Source organism: Nothoprocta perdicaria, unplaced genomic scaffold, assembly GCF_003342845.1.
Source record: "Nothoprocta perdicaria isolate Ctin4 unplaced genomic scaffold, notPer1 scaffold_6, whole genome shotgun sequence".
Taxonomy (NCBI): domain Eukaryota; kingdom Metazoa; phylum Chordata; class Aves; order Tinamiformes; family Tinamidae; genus Nothoprocta; species Nothoprocta perdicaria.
The window spans coordinates 1,292,403-1,310,614 of record NW_020455865.1 but is presented as its reverse complement, the minus strand read 5'-3'; the positions used below and the strand labels follow the sequence as shown (position 1 = coordinate 1,310,614).

The following is an 18,212-nucleotide window of genomic DNA, read 5'->3' as shown; positions in this document are numbered from 1 at the left end:
CCAGAAATGCAGTCTAAAGCACAGGTAAATCACAGTCTGCAATCAATGTTAATCAGAGATATACCAAAAATGCATGTGGCAAACTGTTCCTGTTTTGTATTATAYGATGTCACATCCCAAAAAATCCCAGATTTTTGGTCAAGACATAACTGCTTATCTAATGTTGACTCCCAGCTATCTGCTCTAACACACATCCTCTATCTTATAGTGAAACAGAAAAAAAATGATTATATTCCTCCAAAAGATGCAAGACAACTGTAGGGAAATAATGCACCTACAAACACGACAGTCTTTTTCACGTGCTAATAGTAGCAGAAAAGAAACCTAAAGAAAAAAATATATTGTGTGCCTTTTGACATTATTGATTCAAATAGCATTGTTACTATTTAGATAGTGACAGTTACTCTTTTTTAAAATAAAGTCTGCGAAATCAAAAATGGAAGAGTATTCTATTGATATGCAGTTACGGAATAAACATGCAAAGAAAAGCTCTAAATCCAATTTGTTCCTTGGCAGAGTAGTTTTGAACAGAATGAAGAGTCCTGGTTGCCACCACCCACCTTTCAAAACAAAGCAATATATGTATTAAAAAGAGTATTTAACTGGCACATACGAATGTGTCAGGTTTTATATAATTTGCCTAGGCTGAGAATTAAACCAAAATCTTTGATAAATATATCCCAATTACAGGAGGTTACTTGCCTCAAGGTGGGAGTCATGATTCCTTCCTCTTACTTGAATTTAGACAACTGTGTTCACTCTTCAGCCTCCTGGCCATCTGGAGTGATGGAGGAGGTGTGTACAGATGTGGGCTCAGAGCAGATCGAGCTACTTCGTTGAGCTCATATTTTTGGCAGCCATCAATTTCACCCTCACCCACCAAAACCAATGAAGTTATCAGCACTGTCTCCCTGCTGGTATTTGCTTTGCTTCCTGGATTTTCTAGAGTACTTGTCATCGTACTGAACTTAGCAATATACAGCAATATATTACTGGTTTTAAACTAATATTTTTAGTGACACRGAAATTTTTCAGGCCTTTATAGAGAAACTTAAGACAGAAAAATAAAATCATGGTAAATCAGTAAAATTAGGTAAATCAGCTAAACCCCCAAAGAGGCCAAGTGCTGCCCATAATCATCATTTTCTGTTGAATCATTAGACCTAATCAGGTAGGCATCAAGCCAAGAGATCATGAAGCACGAAGGTGCTGATTTGCTTACTCAGTTTTAGCTCTCTGAAAAGACAACAATCATTCTAAGAATCCATGATTCGAAAAATATGTTCTTCGAGGTGGAAAAGAAGGGAAGAAAAATTCAATTCTTTGGCATCTATGTTTTATCCTCACATTCTGCAGAGCTAATGACCTAAGAGAGTAAAGGGAGAGATTAGACTCGGATGTAGATGAGGAGTAGAAATCCAAGTTTTCTAAGGATCAGCATCACACATGTTTATAAAACAACTCCAGCAGAGCTCTGCGATTATATCCGAGATCTCACTGCCAACCTAGCCAAGTCAGAAGTCTGTGACGCAACCACGGTGAGTCCAAGCTTCATTCGAGTCAGAATCCAGACCTCTGGACATCACCTGGACCAACCCCCAAGTAGCCTTACGTCCTGCCGCTTGCCCAGGGCTTTGTGCCGCTGGCCGGCCCGCGCACTGTGCCCGGCGCAGCCCGCCGTTCCACTGGCCTTTTTCACCACGACGGTGCATTGCTGGCTCACCTTCCATTTGTCCACCAACAAGTTGCCCACTACCAAGAGACTGTTCTTCCCAATTGCATGTTCAAACATTTAATTTTTCAATAGTAGATAAACAGCAGCAAAGTGGATGCACAAGAAGAATGTGAAGCAGCAAAATTTATTGTGATAACCAGACATGCCCCAATTCCATTTTATTTTTTAAGCATACAATTAAGTGTAATTTTATTTCCCTATGTAGATATTACTTGGAAGAGAAACACTGCTGTAAGAGCTGTGTATTACTGGTACACAAACCTTACGACAGATAAATTAGAGCCTAGTAAAACAGCATGTAATTTACATTTTGTTATGTCAATCACAAGTAGCATCTTGAGGCTCTTAAATAATATGCCAAACCACAACATGAAAGAACTGCTTTAAATCAACCCATTCAGCAAGATCACTTAAGTTTCCATAATCCAAGAGATCTCACAAAATGAGTTAGCAACTTGATTTCATAAGACTAATCCTCTTCAACATCCATTCACAGCTTTAATTTCTCTGCAAGTTACAAAATCACTTTACTACAAAAGAGAAATTATATTTTGCATAGCTGCAGAATAATCAATGAAATAAAACAATGAGGCCATGGGTTTTAATAATCCATGACCTTTATTACTTGAGAAACCAATCAGCAACCGTGCAGATGGTCCAGTAACAGCAGCCCCACTCAGCTGCATGGAAAATCCACATACAAGATTAGTCTCAGAATTCGCGGCTTTAGCTAGCAGAGAATGAGGGAAAGAGCAGCCCAGTACCATGCTTTACATACCTCTCAGTAACAGCAGAACAAATGACATACTCGGAATTTTTTCTTAGGTTTCTCCTATAACSAGCACCTTGTCTACATTCCTGTACTGCATAGGAAATTAAAAGAAAGGTCAGTATACGCATTGCAAAGCAGAAGTATGAATACAAGGCAACAGACCAAGATGAAGTGGGGCCTAAGAATTCTCTCAGTTCTCTTTCCTTCCATGATGTTTGGAATAAGACAAACAAAAGCACAAGGTAATTTAGCTATAAAATACAGTCCAAAAATCCAAATGCAAAAAGCTTATGTTAACTAGACCATATAATTCAAAATATTCCTATGCATGCTTTTTTCTTAAGAGGACATTAATTGGAAGTTTTTCAAGAAAGTTAAAGGAGACGCTCCCTGCAAGTTTACACGGTATATGACATTTTATCTGTTTTCTGTTATCGTTATTCAGTGAAAGACTTGCACATAAGAAAGAAAAACTACAGAAGTACCAAGACGGTACAACAGAAAATAAAAAGTCTCTCATCTTGTAGTTAGTGTTAATTGATGCTTTTAACAAATAAGTAAACATTTGAGGACACCTTTTGCTTGTTTCCTTAACTATGAAATACAAATTTTGTCTTTGTTAAAAGCACACTATAAGTACAATAAACATACTGAAATGTAAACTATGATTTCTAGAAGAATTTTAAAAATTYTTTGAATTTCACTTCTATTTTAATTCTGTAACCACAGTTTTCACATTGCTTTTTTTCCCTTTAATTTCATAATTGCTTCATGCACAGTCCGAATTACTTGCTAATATTGCTCAGTTCATAGCAAGTCCAGGACACTATCAGTCAAGGGCTCYTCTTGTGCAGGTTACAACAAAAAAGCCCTCCCTCGCCTACCTCAAGGCAAAGGAAGTTACAGAGATGAAAACCTCCCGCTGCAGCGTTTTGTTGGCATGGCCACACTCATCCCAAAGCCCAGCTCGCCTCAGCGCCGGTTACCCGAGGAACGATGCAGACAGCGCCGCAGCGATCCAGCCTGCCCCGCACGTTGCGGAACACCTCTGGGTCACTTGCCGAGGCTGCTCCCGGCCCATCCCAGGCAGAGATGCTCAAACAGCAGCCTCCTATCTGYGCTCAGACACTGCGGCCACTTTGAGGTGTGCACATCCCCACGGCCAAGGACAGGACTGCAAACCTCTGCTGAATGTTTTCACAGATACGTCAGTGAGCACGCTCACAGTAACTTTCTACATGCTCATAAGCTTGTTAACCAGCCAGGGCTATTTCCTTCTCCCCTTTTTCCTGCCATGGACGTGCTCTTCAAAGAGCTCTATTTACATGCCAAGTTTCAAAGTTCAGCTGCTTCCAGCTGAACTTCCATTCTGTGGAAAAAGTGGAGCCTTTATGATTCTACAGTAAGGCTTTTTCACAACATGAACCAGCTTGGATTAGTTCACCCCTCCCTTTCCCCATTTCCAAACAGGATTCACTTTTCAGGCGAGAGAAAGTACAAGAAAAAAAAACAACAAAAAAACAGTCCCATCCCACCACAGACCTTGGAGGAACGTAAACTGAGGGCATTCAAAACAAAAGAGCCTTGTAACCTTAAGCATCACATTACTGAATGAAAATTCACAGAAACAAGATTCAGCCTTAGTCAGGAGCAAGGCTTCCCCAAATCCACCTATTCAAAGTTTAAACATGTCTCTGTTGTTTGGGAAGGTTTTGCCTTTTGCTTTCATCCACTTCTCTCCCGCATGGCCCTCTATCCTTTGCTTAGCTAGGTCAAGACTCTTTGCTTTAACCATCTGCCTATCTGTGCTGCTGTCTTCTTTGCATCTTTTTATTGGCATACACTTTCTTCCCCTTTGCTCCTATACCTTTGTTACAAGGCCAACTGTCTGGAATTCCTTCTTCCAACCAAATCYATGCAGCTGGATTAGGCCGCCCCTTCACACCTGGGGCTCCCCAGACCTGCCCAGTGCTGTGAGATAGACTTTTCCTCCCGTTCCTCCCATGGATTAAGCCCGTGTTTCTATCTCATGCTTAGCCTCCTTGCAGCAAGGGCCAGTTTCATCAGCATCTATTTTGTGAAGAGATTACAATATTGTCAATGGTTCAATAATAACCATTAGTGGGAATGAATAGCCTATGCAAATATAATCCCTTCAGAAAAACAGGGCTGAGAAAATCTGCAGGGACCAAAGATTCTGCCAGCAATGCCAAAATAGCACTAGGCTTACACGATCAATGACATGATTATTAGAAACAGAACACTGAAGATATTAAAACCTTACTATTAGTAATCTTTTCCTATTCTTTTTCCTATCTCTCCTTTCATTCAACTGCAGCACGGAGCACGTGAAAAGCATTGGAAAGTTTTGGACAGAAACAAATGACACTTGCCAAAAACTTTCACAGACAAATCCAACTTTCAGAAATGACCAAGAAATCCGTGGAATCTAGAGCCAGCACCGAGCTGCTGACATGGCTTTTCTTTTCCTTTTCACACTGGCAAGAAATAACTGCAACCATCCTTTAGCCATCTAGGACCCAGAGGTTTTAAATGCTTAAAAAAGACTCTTGATTTTTAGAGACTAGGAGCAACCACCTTGCAGAGAAAACAAAGGAACAGAGCAATATAATCAAAATAGAGACATTGACGGGCCCTCCTTCCCTTCCCTTTCCCAAAAGCTTTTATATTTCATGTTTTTAAGGCATTTTTCCCTCCTCAGGTATAGGCAGCACTTTTCATCTTCCTTCCTTCCTCTTGGCAAACATCAGGCCTGCTGCCTCCACAATTGCTTCCTTTGGGTCTCTCTTAAATGATTATCACATCTTAAAAAAATATAAACAAAGTAACCCCCAAATTTGCAAGCAGTCCTTCTTCCTCCTTTCTTTGCTGTAATGCCAAATTATTCTGCATGAAYGAAGGAAATGAGTTTGATTTTGTCTTCATCCTGCAAGGCCCAATTGTAAAAATGCACTACAATACAGAATTGTGTAAGCACCGCCATTTTAAATTAATTTAAAGTTCTGCAAATCTTTTTTTGGGACTACRGATTTGAAACAGCTTATTTTTCTGGAAACAATATCTACTTGAGTCTTTTTTTTACATTAAACGCATGTAAAAACTATAGTCTTCTTCAAAATAGGCAACTTCCACCTTATAGGTTGCGTTAATAAACTATAGCATTATAGTTACCAAAAAATTCAGACATGTCCAGGACTCCACCATTTTACAGATTTTTCATATGCTGTTTTCTGTGCCCAAATTATCGGAACGCAGACTCCTTGGAGCAGGACATTTTCTTCTTACTTTCTGTAAATTGCGCGGCACCATTTTCAGGGCCATGTAAATAAATAATAAGACATTTAGCTACATAATGCACATTTCTATTTTTACCCAAAACTCAAGTTTTGCCCTTCCGAGTCCTCCTGCCTCCTCAACCGCCTCTTTGAGGATCCCGCGGCCACAGAAAGCAGCAGGTCAGCGACCGCCAGAACCCGGAACGATGCAAATACTCCGGTAAGAAGAAAAGATACCCAAAGGCTGAAGTTGTTTTCGGGGGTGGCCTGGGAGGCGCCGGGGCCTCCGGGCAGCGCGGCGGGGCCGACCCGCGGCCGTCGCGGTGCGGGACGGCGGGTGGGAGCCCGCAGCCGGCTGGGATGCGGCGGGCGCGGCCGCCCCGCCGCGCGCGGCCACCTGCGCCGCTCACAGGTAGCGGCTCCGCGCGCGGGCGGCCGCGGGGGGACGGAGAGGAGGGGGGGGGGGCCGCTCCCCGCAACGGCCGCTGCAGGGAGCGGTTCCCCCCTCCTTTCTCTCCGCTCGCCCCCTCCCGCAGCCTAACGGCTCTAACGGCCGTCCCCAACGGCAGCCCCCCGCGCCCCCCCCCGCGGCGCGTCCTGCCCTTGCTCCTTCCCGCAGTGCCCGGTGCAGTGGGAGGAGCGGCGGCCGCTGCCTCCCTCCCCGGCCGCCCCGGCCCCGCGGGGGCGCGCGGGGAGCCCTCCCGCTCCCGCCGCCGCTTACCCCGCTGGCCGGCGGCCCCGGCGCAGCCCCCCCGGCCCCGGCGCGGCCCCGCGGCCCCGGCAGCTCCTCCAGCTCCGCAGCGGCGAGCGGGGCTGCGGCACGTGACGGCGCCCGGCGCGCCCATAGGCTGCGGCTGCCGGGCAACGTGAGCCCGCCCCTTCCCTGCACCTGAGACGGAGCCTTACGCCAAATGCGTAAGGGGAAGGGGGGATGCCGGGAGGCTGCGCCAATTGCGGAGCCGGTCGTTTCCTCCCTGCTCGCGGCCGACGCCGCCTTACGGAATCAGCGTAAGGCCGCTCGGCTCTGCCCGTCGCGTTTCCTACCTGGGACTGGGCAGGTCACCGCGCCTGGCGTAAACTGCGCGGTCTCCCCGCGGGAGAGCGTTTCCTGCGGCGCAGGGAGCGTCGCGCCCTGCGCGGGTAGGAGGCCGAGGCCGCACCTACGGACGTCACTTACGTAAACCCGTCCGCGAGGTTAGTCCTCCTTGCGAATTCTGCGTAGCGCTGCCCGCCGCACCTGGGAGCGCGTCCCCGCGCAAACGCCGTGGGCGGCGGGCGCGCGGCGGCAGGTGCGTGAGGCGGCGGGGCGCGCAGCGGCGCCGCGCACCTGGCAGCGCCGCTTCGCCCGCGAGGCGCGGCTCCTGCCGCACCGCTTCCTCGGCGGTTGCCTGCGACGAGGTGACTTCGAGGGCSTGCAGGGCCGCGCGGCGGTTTGGGCTTCGTCAGCAGCGCGGGRAGCAGCTGGCTCCATTTTTCTTCCTCTCCCCCCCCGCACAGATAGAGGCAAAAATCGACCGGAGCCTCGTGTTGGCGTTAACTTCCCACTCCCTTGTGGTAATTYTCCCTCATCCCTGGATTGCAGCGGGCCCTGTCTGCCACGGGCACTGCTCTTAGGCTGGAGAGAGCGCAGAGTAACGTGCTCAAAACTCTGGAGAAGGGTTAACTTGCCAAAACCTTTAAGTATGAGCTGGGAGGGTTCATTCTGGGGCTTCTGTTGCTTTCCTYTATATATAATTTGCATATCTCTTACGAAAACTTTTATGATTTTGTCTCAGCATCCAGTGCCTCAGGATCCTTAAATCTGAGTTTGAGGATATTTGACCGTTAATTTGTTGAAAAAATATTTTTTTAAATTTATCCTTTAAGACTTGGCATGCGCRGGTCAGTGTAAGTGATGAAGGTTTCCAGAGCTTGTTGTCAGAGGAGTTCAGAATTTCTGTCCAATATTTAGTTTAAGGGCCTTTTTAAACTCAGCTTTCAGTGTATGAGCCCATGGCAATCTCTTACATCTTTTCCCACTTTCAAAAACAGTTTTGTATAAAGACCAGAGACAGTTGCTCCATGCCAAGATAATCAGTGAGCATTATGTTGTGCTCAAGGGGGCCCAAAGGCCCTCGGATCCAGAGAGCTGAGCGCTGAACTGATGCAGTAGCTTTCCTCCAAAAGAGCAATTTGCAGCATTCAGAGTGGAACCAAAAGCACCTGTGTGTGACTGACTGTGCAACAAGAGCTCCAGCTTGTTGAAACAGGGCTTGCRGTTTGCCTGCTTCTCACGAGGCTGCGCCTAAAACGCGCACGTTGTTCTACGTGGTCACATACAGCTCTGCTTCTGTAACAAACATGGTGTTTAAGGAGGGACGTCACAAAATGGGTTAAAAGGAGAAACAAATCTAAGGAATCTCATTTCTTCTTTCCTGCCAAATGTAGAATTAAGATTTTCCAAAACAATCAAGAGCTTACCTGAATCACCTGTGTTCCCTTAAAAATCAGGCCTTTTCTAGAGAAGGGACRAGAAAATGCTTGCAGGAAAAGCAAGGACTGGTCTAAGCCCTTGTGAAGAGAGGATGTTTTAGTTTATCTCAAATAAAGATAAAATGTAAAAGTAGGCCAGAGGAAAGATGCTGGAGGAATGGGAAGAGATGACTCCGCAAGGGGGCTGGAAATGCAGCAAGGAGAAAAGAAAAATCTGCAGGAGACAGCATCTCGGAGAGTGAAGCTTTTACAGAGGCAGAAGAAAGATATTTTCAGCAGAGGTCTGGGCTGTGTGTTTTATGAAATCCTGCTTCTTTTGAGTTTTCCCTGGGGCTAGTAATTTGCCAAGGGCAAAAACACAGAGGAAAGGGGACTGGTGGGTTAATTTAGARTACAGGGGATTGGAAGAGTTCTGATATTACAACAATACAAGGATATGAATTTAACAGGAACATCTGAGATTTGGGAAGAAAAAGTTGGTGCATATCAACTTTTTTGGCTTTATGGAATAAAAAGGAGAAAATATGAGTTTATAGTTGTAAATATGCTCAATAAGTGGTGGGGAACTGAATTGTGAAATTGGAATTAGAATTACTTTGATACGAGCTAAAAGTTATTATGATTATAATGTGCTTTTTGTTTCTCTTTGGACAAAATACAGGCATAGAAAGATTATGTATAGTTTTGTGTGTGTGTGTATGTGTGAGTGTATATATAAAAAGCTGTGATAGGAATGATGTCTGTTTTGCAGCCATTCTTTTATGTAGAACTATTTATGACTTTGTGCTGTGTKCTTGAATCCTCTCAGTGTGCCAGAGACAACTGAGGAAAGCACTGAGGAAACGAGACTTCCAAGATGCAGCAGCCGAGCTGGATGATGCACCTTGTGTGAGGTAAGGCGCCACACCAGCAGCGTAGCTGGCATCAGAGTTCCCAAGCCTGCGCTCCGTGCAGTGAACTCTCCTCCAAGCAGAAACATGAGCACAAACAAGTCTGAATGTTGGGAGTGGGTTTGAAAATATAAGGTGTGTTTTGCTAGCATCTACTCTGGATTTCTTCTGAAAAGACATTGACGATTTAAATGTACCCTGGTAAAGTATATATCCATTCAGGGAAAGGGAAAGTGGAAAGGAAAGTCACTGTTAACTTCTGAATACTTCTTAGTTGCTTGTTCAGTCTCTTTCTGTCTCCTGACTGGTCAGATTCTCAAGGTTATGTAGGCCTATTTTTAACTACTGCGTAGGTTGTATGGTATAGCAAGTACAGGACAGGAATCTTACCAATCATAGGAGGAGAGTATACAAATGTAAGACATTAATACTGAGAAAACTTGTATTAAGTAATTGATATTTCTGGAGAGTATTTCTCTGGAGAGTATTTCACAACAAGGATAAAATTCTTAAATAAATCACTTCCAGTAGTGATTTTACTACTTAGAAGTCTCTTACATGGTTATACTGTATCCTGTGCATCTGATGAAAACATTTTGCTACCACTATTAAATGAAAAAGAGAAACAATGCTGAAGCTGGTGTATACGACCAACATGTGAAAACAATTTGCAGGTGTTCTGTGGAGGAGGGGAAAACCCTCAAAAAAAAATGAGGAAGGCTTTACAAAAAGTTACTGATAGTCACTGGTTTTATGCTTGAGAGCAATGAAGCGGACACTGAAGCCTGCAGTGAGGCAGCCCCTCGGGACCGCATGCTTGGATGGTACAGCAGCACCTACAAATGCTACAGTGGGAACTAAATGGCTATTAGCTGTAATAAAGGGAAAATCCTAAGTGAGCAAGGATAAAATGTAGCGTATCAAATTTCAGCTGTTTAGTGTTGTTTATAGACAAATGGGAATGTTCTCATGGTGCTGGAGGGAAGAGCTATTTTCCTCTTGTTATAACTCAAAAAAAGAAATCTCTGTTCAAGAAGTATCCATTGTCCAGTGACCCAGTTCTTTACAGGTTTCAAATTCTGCCTTTAGACATACATACTAAAGTTAATGGGATTTGTGCAAAGGTATCCGAGGACAGACTTTGAATAGGAGCACCGAAAGGAAAAAAGAAAGTGGTATGAGACATGTATTTTACAAATCTTTCCGAAAGAGCTATATTCAAATGTGAGATTAGTCTCATAGWGCTCGTGAGAACGAGATAATAACAAGAATTCAGAGAATTTTAAAAGGGAGTAGAGTTTACAAAACAAAAAGATATTTTTACACCTTTCTAATCAAGGCCCTATAAAAATAAATATTTGTATGTACTTTAATTACAGTGCTATTGATCACATGTTTAATGTGATTGTTTGCATGCTTTGAAGCTTGGCAAGTGCTTGAGTGTTTTCCACAGCAGAGGCTTGGATTTTGAGGGGTGATAAGCRACGATAATGTTTTGCAAATGTGAAGTGTTTTGAAGCAAATATTGAAATATGAGRATGCAACTCATCTGTAATGATGAGAGTGAAGTTGAAAACAATTCCATGCCAAAAATAATAATAATAAAAAGAAAATCCGGAGCCACTCTTCTCTCTAGCTACATTTGCTTGGTTGGTTATTTATTTTTAACTTTTGAGAAAATTCCCTAGTAAAAATTAGGAAAGTAGAATGCCAAAGGATACAGGAAAAAGTGGAAAGTTGTGAGGTCATCTGCCTTCTGTAGAAAAAAGGCATAGAGAGCAGAAGGTGAAAGTTAAGAGTTATAATCTAAGCAGCATAAAAATAGATAGAGAGGGGATTAAAGCTGCATTCAGAAAGAGTAAGCATGTACCAAAAAAATCGTTTAACTTTGCAGGGTGACTGTGCAAGTAGTAAAACCTAGAGGCACTAAAAATGTGTCTGTAAAACTTCATTTAAATCAAAGGCCAGATAACTGAGTAGTGAATTGCAGAGAGTGGACTGGGGGTAGGGTAGGGAAGTCAGCAGTGAAAACTTGCCAAGGTTAGATTGAATTTTTCTTCAGGATGTTTTTTTCAGGATGTGGAGAGAGGAGTCAGGGTGACGAATGAGAAAGAGAGAGATGGTATCAGCCCTAGGAGAGTCTTTACAAGGATGAGCATTGCGCCTGATAGGTGTAACTGTGTGTGGCCCTGTATGGCTATTCGTGTTCTGAAGGCGTATCCACGCGTTTGTGCTGGGGCTTAGGTGTGGGTTCTCGCCACGTTGCGGGGTTGTAAGTATCACTGTATTTTACTTCAATGTGGGCTCTGTCTTTTCTAGTGAGGGTACTGCACAAGTTGATTAGGGGGGCTTGTGTTTCGGTAGTTCTCACATGCCATCTCCAAGTTTGTTGAGCTTCCCACTTTTGTCCTAGCTGTCAGAATCTACCTTCTGGTTTATGTCTACACCTGATCACAGCTTGCAGAGCTTCATCGTATATTCTGCTTTCATTTTTGTTTGGCCCACAGCTAATAACTGCTTAATCTGTGGCATGATGCAACAAAGAGCTTTGTTTGGAAAAAAAAAATGCTTTTAAGATCTGTATTTGTTTAAGAGAGGAGAAAAGAGGAGAAAAAAAAAAAATCATGGATATCAAGTGGATATCAAGCAGATGATTGTGTAAAGGTAAAGGGTACTTAATCTAGAACCTGTGCTGCAAAACAAGGATGATGAGCACAAGTTGGCAGATCTGTGTGCCCTATTCAGTGTTCGCATCCGAGAGGATCCTTGCTAATACTTTGCCGCATGTGAACGAATGTTGTTTTGAATGTGAACGAATGTTTGTCTTTAGACTAGAAGCAAAAGAGAGAAAATGGGATAGGGGAAACTCGGGCACTGAGGAGGAGGAATCATACCCTGAAATGCACTGCAGTGCTTGCCAGGCCCTAGAGCAGGCTCTGTAGGGTAGCATTCCAGAGATCTATTTAGAGATAGGATGAGGATTAGCTTGAAAAGCTTGCAAAACTGGATCCAGGTAAGTGGGAGAAACTTTCAGGTTGTGAGTGATGCAGTTACTAGARATTCTGCATGCACTGAGGAGGACTTAGCTTCAGCTGAGAACAGGAGTTACACCATGTGTGATTGAACCCAAGTAGGGCTGCAATTTTAGAAGTGCAATTTACAGCCATTTAGAGTTATTTACAGTTTTATATCAGTTATTAAGAAAACAAGAGGCCTGGGCTTAAAAAAAAAAAATTAAAAAGCACATTTCAACATGTGTTCCTCTGCTTGTCAATCTTTATAAAGCTGGTAAAATGCAGTGATGTGTATTAAAACATTGTCTCAGACACCCTATCTTCTAAATTCCAGTATTCAGAGGAAAAAACACTTCTTGGGTTGGGATTTTGTTGAGATCTGTTCCAGTGATGCCTCCTTCCTTGTAAGGATAGAAGTGGTGTAGTTAGGACTTATGCATTACTGAGATTGGAGGCATAGTGAACCAAATGAGAAATCGGCTGTTTATTCCATCCTATGAATAGGATCTGGTATATGTGATGAAAATTTTTGTGTGTACCCGTGACAAGTAGCCAAATATTTCTGGGAATATTTATGTCCTTACTAGAATAATTGGGGAAGTGCGTGACTAGGCCAGAGAATGGAAGACTGAAGTTTAGTGTAGGTCCTTGGCATGATGTRTTAGTTTTTTTCCATTGCCTTTGAAGTGTAGGATCGAGAACCTGCCATCGTTCTAAAGCAGAAACAGTTTGGGTGGCCTTTTTATAACTAATAATGTAATTAGACAGGACTGTGACTATACTGGAAGGAGGTCTTGTCGTAGAAAAGGTTTTCCAGGTTACGACTAAAAGCAAAATTTCTCTCATCATTCTCAGCCTTTGTACTGCAACYTTATTTTTCTAAATGCTTTTGGCTCGTTTTTAGTGTTTATGCTGCTATCAAAAATAAACCCAGCTTCTATCTCCGCGGGTGTTGTATTTAACATCAACAGTGAATGGGCTTTTTTATTCCTAAATGTTAATTTTCTTTCTGTTTTCAATCTGTTTCTGGTACAAAAAGTTTTTGTTTTTAGTGGTGGGGCTTTTCTGTTCTTTTGTTCTTAACTGCATGTTATTTCCTTTGACATATCCTTTTTTGTCTATAGCAGTCTATGCCTTTTTTGATCAAAGCAGTAGCTGAGTGTCCGTCAATGACCCTGAAGTCTAGAACTTGAGTCAACTTGTGTGGGTGCCGTTGAAAATACAGTGTGTGCGTGTGTGTGAGGGGATGCTTTTGCTAAGATTCCCTTCCATTAATATAAAGTGGAGAACTGTTAGGAATAATAACTGTTGGCTAATAATAAAAAGGTTTAAACCATGGTCAGAGAGCTGCTCTAAAAATATAGCTATAATGAGAATTTTTTGACTTTAGTAAAGTGGGTTTCTGACATTATTAAAATTGTGACAAAGTACTGCAAGCAAAATTCTGTGGCATGTGGAAAATGTACACAAGCTGCAGATTGGGAAGAAATCCTGACCCTGATGAAGTTGATGCAAGTATTTCCTGAACRTATTGGTCACCCAAGTCCAGTAGCTCAACAAGAGGGCAGAGCAGGGTTTCTTAAGATGCTTATTTATTTCCGTAGATGAATGTCTAGAGTAAACTGCTGTGGTTCAGTGTGATTAAACCCTAGATCTGACAAGTGCATTTTGTCAGGTCCCTTTTTATCCAGCTTCACAGGAGAAGACAGAATTTTAAATGTGGATGGCAAAGGATAAAGACTTCCCTGTTTCCTTGCAGCCCTGCTGCGTTTTGCATCTTGCAGTTAGTAACCAACCTGCGTTTCAGTGCTCCCTCAGGATAACAATCTTCCTGGCTTATGCTGCTTATACTTGTACCCTGAAGCACAGCTGCTCTTCCCAAGGGATGGGCAGAATGCAGTCAACGCGGCTTCTCTGTTCTGCACTCACTAATTGATCTCTGGCTTGGTGACTTCCAGCAAGGTCACAGAATTGGCAGCTGCAAAAACAGTGTCCTTTGGAAAATTTAAAGGGAAAGAGCAGAAATATTTAACATTGGTTGTGTTTTTTTRGTTTGTTTTCTTTTTTTTAATGGTTATTTATAGAATCTTCCATTTTACATCTGCAATAGCATAAACTTCGAAATAACCAATACTAGAAGTTTGTGCATCTTAACCTGTTCTTTTCCGTTTGTTAGTAGTGCCCTGTTTTGAAAACTGTTCTGTTCTTTGTGTGATGCTACTTCTGTCTCCAATCTAGCAAGGCATCAGCATTCTAATTATAGTTCAGATCCTGTAAAGGTRGAATGATTTCTAAGCAAGTGCAATYTGATCTTTTCAGAGTTCTTTCTTTGCTGATGACTTGTCACCATGCTGGCCTTGAAAGGCACCCGGGTGTGTGCTTGTGCTCGGGCGTGAAAACATACGTTCTGCCTTCCTGGAGCTCACTCGCTAGTTAATTCATGCTCTTTATTATTTGAAAGTTGGTGGAAATTTTTATATATRTGTGTGTGTATATATATAAAATCTCCCAGACTCCGAATGCCATAGTCTGTATTGCTCATTAAACACTGCGAAAGTGGTGCTTGCTCTCTTTGTCATTGTTACAGTAATGCCCTTTTTATAATGCTCTGAATGCTGGTGGCTGTGCTCAGCAGGTAGCAGTACAATGAGCAGAGCTTGTGGTCCAGAGCCACATGCCGTCTGTTATGCTGTCCTGGTTGAGCCATTCTAAGGATATTTATGTGCTTTTTTTTTTTTTTTTTTTTAAAAACTGTGTAGCATGCTGCATATGTCCAGTCTAGCAAAAAATGGCAGAACTGCGAGTAAAGAACAAGGTGCAATAGGACAGCATGCTAGTTGTTTAAGTAGCTGAAGACTGTGTAAGGATAGAAGTTTTGTCTGTAGGCAAAGGGTACGCTGAGGRTAGAATTAAGTTGTGCTGCTTCAGAAGGGGTTTCAGGAACAATATAGCAGAGACTCTGATAATATGCCTGACTTGGTGAATCTATTGTGATCTAAAAATAGAGGGATCTTCTGAGAAATCGTGTAAATGGACCAATTTGTGATAGAAGGAAGCTGGTACAGTGGATCATCTTTTGACAGATGGCCAAACCAACAAGTGCCTCCAAAGTACCTGAAGTTTGGTGGGCAATGCTCTGATCGCTGCCATGTCGTATCGTATCGAGAAACTGAAGGCCCTGGGCTGGAATGTGGCCACCGCATCACTGTTTTTCACTCTGCTGCAGCATTTATTTGCAGTCATGGCATATCAGTGGCAAGGACAGGATGCCTCTTCACAAATTGTGTTTCAGTAGCTGTTTTGTCTCGGTAGACAAATACACAGGAAGTGTCAAGTGTACAGAGGGAATGAGGAAACAATAAATAAGAAAAACATGCAAAGAGAATCCAGGTCAATATCTGGTTCTTGCTTACAGTGTAGAAAGTGGATTAACATTTGTCTGGAGGAGAGGCTTGAGAAAAGTTCCAGCAGACASAAGACAAAGTTGTACAGTAAGAAAAAAATCATCTCGTTGTTCCCTGTATTGTGCCGTAGCTGAAACGTGCTTTAAACCCAGAGAAACAGCTTACGTTAGCATGTAACTTAATCCTTATAGACCAAGAGAGAAGCCAAATAAAATGAAATGACATTTGAAGTTTTGGCATTTATGGGCATCAGGACATCATTAATTTCTTACAGTATTTATATAGTTCCATAAAATTTTTGAGGATCTGAAAGTTTTTGCCTGATGCTGATGAAGATTTGCAGCCCATCTGTGACAGAAGCACAAGCTGAGCTGGGGAGGTCCATTTACTTGCCTCAGTGCATTCTGTAAGGATCTGGGAATGCTAAGAGCATTCACTACCCTAACTGCTCGTTTGAATTAGCCTCTGGATAAAACTTGCTCCGAACACTTGCTGGATACAAGCCTCCAGAGTCCAATGAGCGCACGCGAACTCGGTTTGTGGAAGGTCTTCCTAGTAGATGTCTTGAACACTGATGACTCAAATGCTTAACTGAAGCATAGCAGAATATGTAAAATGGACCATGAAACATATGTCTGTGCTTCAAAAATGACAGTAATTTCTCTCTTGGCCCCTGTGTGTGTGCTTTTTTGAGCTCTTTTCATGTATATTTCCAGGAATTTGGGGCTGGATGTGAACAATATAACCAAGCTTAGTTTAAGTGATCAAGTAGTAAGTGTAACTGCTAAAAAATGCAAGTAAGAGAAGGTGCTACAGTATTGATGTCTGGTGTCAGTCCTCTTTGCCATAAAGCTGCCACTGTCTTCCTGMACTGCTCTTGTGGTCAGCTGCTTACTTTCTGATTTGTTACCCAGTGATGGTATTTTGTGGAGCTGCTTCTGCAATTCTGCTTTTTGTCTTATACTTATTAAACTATCTTGGTTGGATTTTTTTTATAACTGAACTAATTTCTGAACAAAATGTTGCTGCTTTTCCTGTCTTGGTGAAAGCTGATAACAAAGAACTTTTCAGTTTCAAAGCAAAGTCCACACTCAAAACAGTTCAGGAAACTGTGTGGGTGGCTTTTTATTTTTAATTAAGGATAGCCATCATAGCTTGCAGAATATCTGAAGGAGTTGAAGCTTTCAGCCTGTAACCATTTGTTTATAACTATCTTCTCATAGTTGCAGTTTTGTGTAAATGTATACAATTGGTAGTGTTCTGAGACATAAGGATGGACAGAATAGGAAGTCACTGAGTTCAGGAAACTCAGYTCAGGAAACTTTTGCTTGTCAGCCAAGAACGTAACTGTAGCAAGCTGTTTTAAAGATGAGAAAAAAAGGGCACGAAACTGGTAAAAATGGAGCTTATATTATCTAGAACATGCTGAAACTCTACCTAGCTGTAAGAGCTGGTGAATCTGGCTCCATCCCTGAATTCCTTCATGGGTGTAGATTTTCATGTAAACGTATCACTAATTAGGTCCAACTGATGTCCTGAGACTGTGAGACAATATGTTGCATATCTTTGGCCTGGTTGATTTGTGACACATTGCAGATTTTAGATCTGTCCTGAAAGTGAAATCATGGGTAAGCACCCCAGTACTGGAATTCATATTACTACCCTGTAAATTCTTGTTGTGCTACCATGTGAGTAGAGATAGCATGAGGAAGAAGTTAGGTTCCTCAGTATGCCATGACTGGAAAAGATATTACTTGCTTCTTTGCTCTAGAGATGTTAGAAATGAGCTACATAGGCAAAAGCTGCTTCAGCTAGATTTTCAACTGAAAAAATACATATTTTGGAGAGCTTTGACTACTGGCTTTGTTGAAATTACTTTGATGAAGGAGATGCAAGAAAAGCTAGTTTTACCGGATCCTTAGATGGGTGCAGAAGCCAGTGTTGCTGTCGTAATATCTGATGAACTTGGATGCCATGATGTTAAAAGCTATCAAAATAGTAAAACATTTAATTGCTTTGAAAATCCTCAGTGGAAAATTTTGTTCTTATGTGGATTCCTTCAAAAAAGAATTTACAGTAATTCTGAAAATCTGTGGCTTATGATGTTAAATGTATGCATACATTTTTTTTTCAGATTCCACTTATGCRATCAACTAGTGTACACTTAGACACTTTTGAGAAGAGTTGTGGAGTAGAAGCATGTGAATGTGGAAATCAGCTATAAATGGGGCCAGCTGTAATACAGGGATACCAATATTGGTAACTCCCCACTCGTGTTGAAAAAGGAGATGAATGGAGATTTCRGCATAGGTGATTTCTCTTAATGTATAGCTACTTTCCTTCTCTATTCTGGCAACTGACTTGAATTTGGAAAATATTGGTGTAATGGATGAAAAGATAATATTCTTAATGTCATAGTTCTGAATTAATGGAAGTTTGGTAGGCTGTATGTTCAGGCTTGGCAGTAACTTTTGCTGTTGAGGATTTGTAAAGCTGTATGAATAGTTTGTCTCTCTTTTCCTCTTACCCATATACAGCTACTGCTTTCTTCGATTTTTAACTCATTTTTAATTCTTTGCAGARGTTAATAAATTTTCAGTAGCAAGTATTCTAGAAACTGAAAGCTACC

General features: G+C 42.3%; 2 protein-coding genes across 5 annotated transcripts in view; one reads left to right on the top strand and one right to left on the bottom strand.

Moving 5' to 3' along the window:
* STRBP (spermatid perinuclear RNA binding protein) overlaps positions 1-6,548 on the bottom strand; it is a 43,674-nt gene extending 37,126 nt beyond the window's left edge. Inside the window, exons 1-2 of one of the 4 annotated variants that reach the window (XM_026049270.1) lie at positions 5,700-5,792; positions 2,514-2,598 (exon numbers count right to left, since the gene is read on the bottom strand). The gene's annotated coding sequence lies outside the window, so the exon portion shown is untranslated. Of the gene's footprint in view, positions 1-1,222; positions 1,241-2,513; positions 2,599-5,699; positions 5,793-6,524 lie in introns of those variants that run through there. The other 3 variants (XM_026049267.1, XM_026049268.1, XM_026049269.1) reach the window with 3 other exon arrangements.
* Positions 6,549-6,803: 255 nt separating this feature from the next.
* The window catches only part of CRB2 (crumbs 2, cell polarity complex component), a 58,927-nt gene continuing 47,518 nt past the window's right edge, over positions 6,804-18,212 (top strand). Inside the window, exons 1-2 of the mRNA XM_026049411.1 lie at positions 6,804-6,997; positions 9,084-9,168. The gene's annotated coding sequence lies outside the window, so the exon portion shown is untranslated. The remainder of the gene's footprint in view (positions 6,998-9,083; positions 9,169-18,212) is intronic.